The 7,331-nt window shown below is 37.4% G+C and overlaps 1 pseudogene; it reads right to left on the reverse strand.

The window, feature by feature from the left end:
* Positions 1-1,881: 1,881 nt before the first annotated feature.
* On the reverse strand, positions 1,882-1,978 carry LOC113443082 (U6 spliceosomal RNA; annotated as a pseudogene).
* Positions 1,979-7,331: the final 5,353 nt, after the last annotated feature.

The raw sequence follows: 7,331 nt of genomic DNA on the forward strand, positions 1-7,331 counted from the left end.
CCTGTAAAGTCATGGAATCAATTATTAACCAATCCATCATCCTCCACTTAGAGACAAACAACCTACTCTCCAATAAACAATTTGGTTTCAGAAAAAAGCTATCCTGTAATCTGCAACTCTTACACTGCAAAAACATATGGACTACACAACTTGATCAGGGCAAAACAATAGATGCAATCTACATAGACTTCTGTAAAGCCTTTGATTCAGTGGTACATGACAAACTACTACTAAAAATAAAATCCTATGGTATCTCTGGACAACTGCATAACTGGATAGAAGCATTCCTGTCAAACAGACAACAAATGGTCAAAATTGGGAGTGTCCTATCAAATTCTGTACCTGTCAATAGTGGTGTCCCCCAAGGCAGTGTTCTGGGATCAACACTCTTCATACTCTACATAAATGACCTCTGTGATCATATCAAGAGCAGCTGCGTTCTTTTCGCTGATGATGTAAAGCTGTTCAATACCACAGACAATACTGCTACCCTTCAAGAAGATCTTGACTGTGTATCAGAATGGTCAAACAAATGGCAACTTCAAATCTCAACAAATAAATGCTCTGTCTTACATATTGGCAAAAAAAATCCGAAAATAAAATACAAGCTGAATAGTCAAGATCTTGTTGATGATCCAAGCTCTGTAAAGGACCTTGGAATACTCACCTCTAATGATCTAAGTGCTAGTGCCCACTGCAACTACATAGCCAAAAAGGCATTAAGAGTTGTTAACCTAATCTTACGTAGCTTTTTCTCTGGTAATATCACACTACTAACTAGAGCATACAAAACATTTGCTAGACCAATACTCGAATACAGCTCATCAGTCTGGAACCCACATTACGTATCTGATATTAGCACAATTGAGAAAGTCCAGAAATATTTCACAAGAAGAGTTCTCCACTCCTCTACTCGTTGTAGAATACCTTATGCCACCAGACTTGAAATTCTAGAACTAGAAAACCTTGAATTACGCCGTCTTCGGTCTGATTTAAGCATGGTATATAAAATCATACATTGCAATGTCCTACCTGTCAATGAATACTTCAGCTTCAACCATAACAACACAAGAACACACAACAGATACAAACTCAAGGTTAACCGCACCAAGCTTGACTGCAGGAAATACGACTTTAGCAACAGAGTGGTCAATGTCTGGAATACTCTACCCGACTCTGTAGTTTCTTCCCCAAACCCCAAAAACTTTAACCTTAGACTGTCTACTATTGACCTCACCCCTTTCCTAAGAGGTCTGTAGGGGCGTGCATAAAGCGCACCAACGTGCCTACCGTCCCTGTCCTATTGTTTCTTTTATTTTTCTTTTATTTTTCTTATATGTACTCATTTCATGTATTCATAATTATGTATACACTTTTACTTATCTCGTAAACAATTGACAAATAAATAAAATAAAAATAAAAATAAAACTTCAGTGATTTTTTTTAAAGAAGTAACTCTAAATTGTTATTTTTTTTCCAGTTGGAGTTTCCTCGGTTCTTCTTAGTGAGTCTAGAGTGCTCTATATTGGCACCATACTACTGATGAAATTTGAGGACTGCTCTTCCTCCAAAATATATGTTTTGCAGAGGTTTGTCTGAAATATTTTTTTTTTGAAACTTTTAAAGCAGCCATGTTGCTTTTTTTCCTGGATTCAAACAATTTCCTTGGGCAACAATAACTTGTTCTTCCTAACACCCATTATTCTTGAAAGCACGTCTTATTCCTGAAAAAGTGTTTGTTTTATTCAGATTCATTTCTATAATAATTTGCTGTTTCTTTATATAATACATAGCACGATCAGATTGCATATTTTCTTAAATAAATGAATATGGAAAGAGGGGAACAGTGACACACCAAGTTTTTTCCCCCCATATCAAGTCAAAAAGATTCACCACCATTGAGAAACATGTTTTTGCACAAAGGGGCCATGCTAATCTTCTCTGTATTCTTCCAATTTTAGTATAGGTGCTGCTGCACGAAGTCAAGAAAATACTGGATGAAAATACACATGTGGTTGGAAAAGATGATTAAGCAGCCTATAGAACTGAAACCAGAAATATTTTTGTTAGGTATAACACCAGAAAGCTATGACAAAGGGGCTATATATTTAATATTACACGCACTGTTATGTCCTCGGGGCTGACACAAGTTCCCCCTCAGGTCCGTTCATACTGCGGGGGCGTTTGCAGCCCCCATTGGCTGGCTCCCTTCGACAGCCGGCTATAAAAGCTGGCTGCTAGGTAGAGCCAGCCGCTGTTCGCTGGAAGGTCTGTTGTTAGCTTACAGACGCGACAGCCCCCTTTATTCCCCTGAATAAAGTGTGTTATTGAGATGCTCTGGTGTGGCCTCCCCTTTGTTCCGAACGTAACACGCACTGACAGCAGCAAGAATTGTATTTGCACAGTATTGGAAAAACAAGAACACTCCATCAGATGAAAATATAATTTGGAAAATATTGGATTGTACAAAGATGGATAGATTGACATTGAAAATAGAAGATAAAGATGATGCAGAATATTACTTAACGTGGAATAGGTTTTATCAATGGTTGGAGATAAGAGGTAGAAATTAGATGAAGAAAGAGCATTACGTTCAAATTAAACATGAACGTTGTTTATAACTATAAGTATGCTAATATAATCAATAGGATTACAAGCTAATATAATTATAAATATGGTTAGAATCATTTTGTTGTACTATTACTATTGTTACCCGTAAATATGTTACTGTTTTCTTTTCTTTTGTAAAATGGCATGCCCGGACAATACACTGTATTTAAAATATTTATATATAAATAAAAAAACTTGAGTTAGGAAAAAAGAGAGAGAGAGAGAGATGTTTTTGCACCAGAGGTGTGCAATGCCTTGGATTCGCTTCCCAAAAAGGGCTTTGGAAGAGCCTGTGAGTGCACACAGCCAGTGTATGCAACCTCTTGCCAATGGCAGAAATAACATTCTGGACTAGGTACAGTATATCTGTTTTAAGAAGCTGCAGGCAATGTCTGTTGTATTCCCTGATCATGCCCCCCCCCCGGCCACACCCACTCCGCCCCACTGAGGTCAAACACAACCTGATGTGGCCCTCAATGAAATCAAGTTTGACACCGCTGCTCTAGAGACAACCCCTAGGAACCACAACCATAAAAGGTAATTTGTAGATAAAGCCAGAGGGCCAGAGGTGGTATTTAGCCAGTTCTGACAGGTTCTGGAGAACCGGTAGTGGAAATTTTGAGTAGTTCAGAGAAATCCCACCTCTGACTGGCCCCACCCCCATCTCTTTTCTGCCTCCCATTGAGTCCCAGCTGATTGGCTGAGTCTTCTTTGTTGTCCTGCACAGGAGAATAGAGCTGGAAAGCAGGTTAGTGGGGTTGGGAAGGAATGGGGATTTTGCAGTATCCTTCCCTTGCCATGCCCACAAAGCCATGCCCACCAAGTCATGTCATGCCCACCATGCCACACCTACAGAACTGGTAGTAAAATATTTGGAATCCCACCACTGGTCTATGCCTATGTTGCTTCAATTTTTTTGTGCAATTAGAGCTATCAGATCTGGGTTGCAAGCCCACTTCTGTGTTTCTTTACTGCCTTCTGATGGCCATCCAGATTTTTGTAGCCTAGATGTCATAAACTTAGTACAACCATGCACTGCTCTGAGCTGTTCTTGGTTCCACAATCTCAATTCTACCATGAGACTTTGTGGAACTCCTTCCTGACTTGCGTGCTGAACATGATGCCCCTGCTTCCAGTTTTAGATAGGCTTTGCCTCATATCTGCTCTCAGCCCTTTACATTTTCCCTCAGATGGTGTCCAAAAACTCTGGAGACTATTGGATCATTAGGCAACCATCTTGCCTGGTTCACTGGAGCAGTACATCACCCAAATGATGAACGTCCCTAAAACAATTTGTTCTTTTAAAAAAACCAAAAATAGCAAGGACAATTTTATAGCTACAGCTTTTGATATTTTAGCTTGCTGTTTTTCATATAGAGTTCCTTCTATCATTTTTTAAAAAGTTGACAGCATCAATCTTATGAAGGATTATTTATATTTTTATTTGAAAAGCACCTTGAGTTGACTCGACACAAGATGGAATTATTTATGGGAGATGGAGACTTTTGCTGCTACTGTTGTCCTCAGCTGCTACTATATTTATTTATTTTATTATTCTTGGTTGTTTAATTTTGTTTAATTTTTTAACCAGAACCACTAAAGATGTGAGATGGACAAGCTGATTTAAATAAATAAATGATGCCCCTCCAAAAAACTCCTATACTGTGCTCTGCTATTTGTTGAAAAGTTCATATGTTGTTAAATGAATCGGAAAGTTCATTTTTCCTTAGCTGCTAATTACACCTTGTTGTAAACTGTCAAGGGTCACCTGATGATTAAATGGATGGCATATAAATTTAATAAATAAATTAAAACAAATAACTGTACAAATGCAGCTATGGACACTTACATGGGAACATGCCATATAATGCATCTAATATATAACAGATATGATATATGAATAGAATAGAATAGAATAGAATAGAATAGAATAGAATATTGGAATAAAAAATAGAATAGAGAATAGAATAGAATAGAATAGAATAGAATAGAATAGAATAGAATAGAATATTGGAATAAAGAATAGAATAGAATAGAATAGAATAGAATAGAATAGAATAGAATAGAATAGAATATTGGAATAAAAAATAGAATAGAATAGAATAGAATATCGGAATAAAGAATAGAATAGAATAGAATAGAATAGAATAGAATAGAATAGAATAGAATAGAATAGAATAGAATAGAATAGAATAGCAGTAAACAATAAGTGGTAATAATTCAGCATTTTACTTCATAATCCTAGGAACATATGTCATCAAAGTGTAAATACTAATTATCTAATTCCTTTTATATCTGGTAGATTTCCACATCCATCCTTTTTTTCCCCCCTTCTAAATCATTGCTGTGGATTACATTAGGGAATGTTGGCAGAATCCTTTAAGAATTTTTCCTCTCTCCTTCTTTCAGTGCAGCATTTAATAAACTCTGACAAGTGGCAAATACTTTGTCTGTAGCATTTTTTGGCCATAGTTAACTATACGACCATGCAGCTTCTTTCATTCAGCTGATGGGGACATCCCTGGGCTGGGTTCTTGTGGTAATAGGGAAGAGGCAGAGAGCACAAGGATGCCCTCTGCCTTAATTTTAAAATAGTTACTTTAAAAATATGATATAAACTTTTGGTATTTTCTAAACCAGTCAAAAGGCAGTAGCATTTCACCATGAGAGAGCATTTCACGGAGTCAGCTATTGGTGGCACCATCTTGGATGAATGTTTATTAGAGGGAGCATCCCAGTCAAAATGGCGGCCAGGAGTTTGTAATCAAAGCCTCACCCTTGTTATGGGTGCCTCCCCTGAAAATGTCCCTCCATGAGACGTTTTCAGAGTAGAAAAGAAGTTTTCACTCCTTTAACTATCCACTATTGACCTCATCCCATTCCTAAACGGTCTGTAAGGGGCATGCGTAAGTGCACCATCGTGCCTACCATCCCTGTCCTATTGTCCCCATTTACCTATTTGTACCTATTTCCTGTATTCTTACTCATGTTTATACTTATACCTATTATCTTGTAAGTGATTGACAAATCAAAGAAAGAAATAAAATAAAGAAAGAAATAGTCCTCTGTTAGCCTAACAAACCAGGGTTTGTGCATCATATACTGCAGCGTTACTGCATGTAGACAATCCTGGCTGTGTATGGAATTCATGTAAATTGGCTGTGTTTAAGATTCCTGCAAGACGAAGCATTTAAAATTTACATTAAATTATAATTTAAAAGAAAACTTTTATAAAATGATGTATCACTGGTATTTAACACCAGATACGGTAAGTTATCTAAGATGTATAAAGGTATGTTAAATTAGTGTTGGAAGTGCAAAAGTAAAGAGGGACTTTTTATCATTGATGGTGGACATGTGTCAAAGCAAGTGTGGTTCATATTTTAATACAGAACATTTTGAAAATGTAGATAAAGATAAAATCAGAAATTTTCCTTTTGGGACTAATGGAAAAAGACTTGGAGAAAAAAAAAAGAAACTTAGTTACTATATAGGTTGACAGTAGCAAGACTATTGCATGCACAAAAATGGAAGGACACTTCAATTCCTACCATGCACAAATGATTGCAGAAGTGATGGAGTTGGCTGAAATGGCAAAATCGACTATTTTGATTAAAGAAAAGAATATAAATACTTTTGTTTCCACACTGAGGCTGCTTCTGAACTTTGTGGTAAAGAATGAAACTTTGATTTTGGGTTTTACCAATTAGACTGACAGATCTTTATAGGAATGGCTAGTTTATATCAGAAAAAAAACAAAAAGTTGTGATTTGATGTTATGTTAATGCCTTATTTTACTGCAACAGAGAGAGTTGGAATACTTCTTTTTCTTAATCCTTCCTCACTTTTCTTCTCCCTGCTTTCTCCCCAGTGTTTTCCCATTTTCTTTCCCGTTTTGTATCTTATCTTACAAAATAAAATGTTAACAATTCAAGATTCCTGCAAGTATTTTTGCATGAATGCAGCCAACTGAAACCATGTTTGAAAACTGCCACTAAATTCCATCCCAGACAGACAAGGGAGAGGAGGATGTGAACAACCCAAGTGATTACTGCAAATTATACTTTGTCTCCCCCAGATGGACAATGACCAAACTGCCCCTTCTGACAGAAAAAGGAACATTGGTATAAAATGATGGCTAACCTGAAGTTTAAGAAATATGGAGATCGTTAATCCTGTTGAAGTGTTGTATGATCTAGTAACCCCATCAACTGTGATTAATATGAAGAATAGAAAGGGTTCTGTCTCTGGCATTATTTGCTGCGAACGTGCCACATCTTAAACATTAGTGGAGAATTAGAATGAAAGTCTTTCCTTTCTCATCGCAAACTCCTTATTATGTTTCTGATCTCCTTTCTTGGTTTCCTGGACCTTAGAAAAGCCAGAACCTGGGGTGGACTTCAGCCAGTTCTCACTGGTTCAGGTGAACCAGATGTTAATTTTACGTCCGGTTTGGCGAACCGGTAGTTCCAATGGCCTCGCCTCCTGTCCCCATCATTTTCTTTAACTATGAATGGCAAAACCTATCACTTTACTGAACGTTTTTATTACCCAGGGAACTGCTGTAAAACCTACAAACTTGAAATCTGGCACGTATGTTCCTCTTGGCTTCTACAGAACTGGTCCCCTGGTCCCCAAAAGGGTGACGGCCACTTTTCTAGCACAGTGAACACTGACTCAAGACGATTGTCCGAGATGGAGAAATGGTAGCCCCACCTATC

The sequence above is a fragment of the Pseudonaja textilis genome, chromosome 4 (assembly GCF_049901715.1).
Source record: "Pseudonaja textilis isolate UNSWEBS1 chromosome 4, rPseTex1.2, whole genome shotgun sequence".
NCBI classification, from domain to species: Eukaryota; Metazoa; Chordata; class Lepidosauria; order Squamata; family Elapidae; genus Pseudonaja; species Pseudonaja textilis.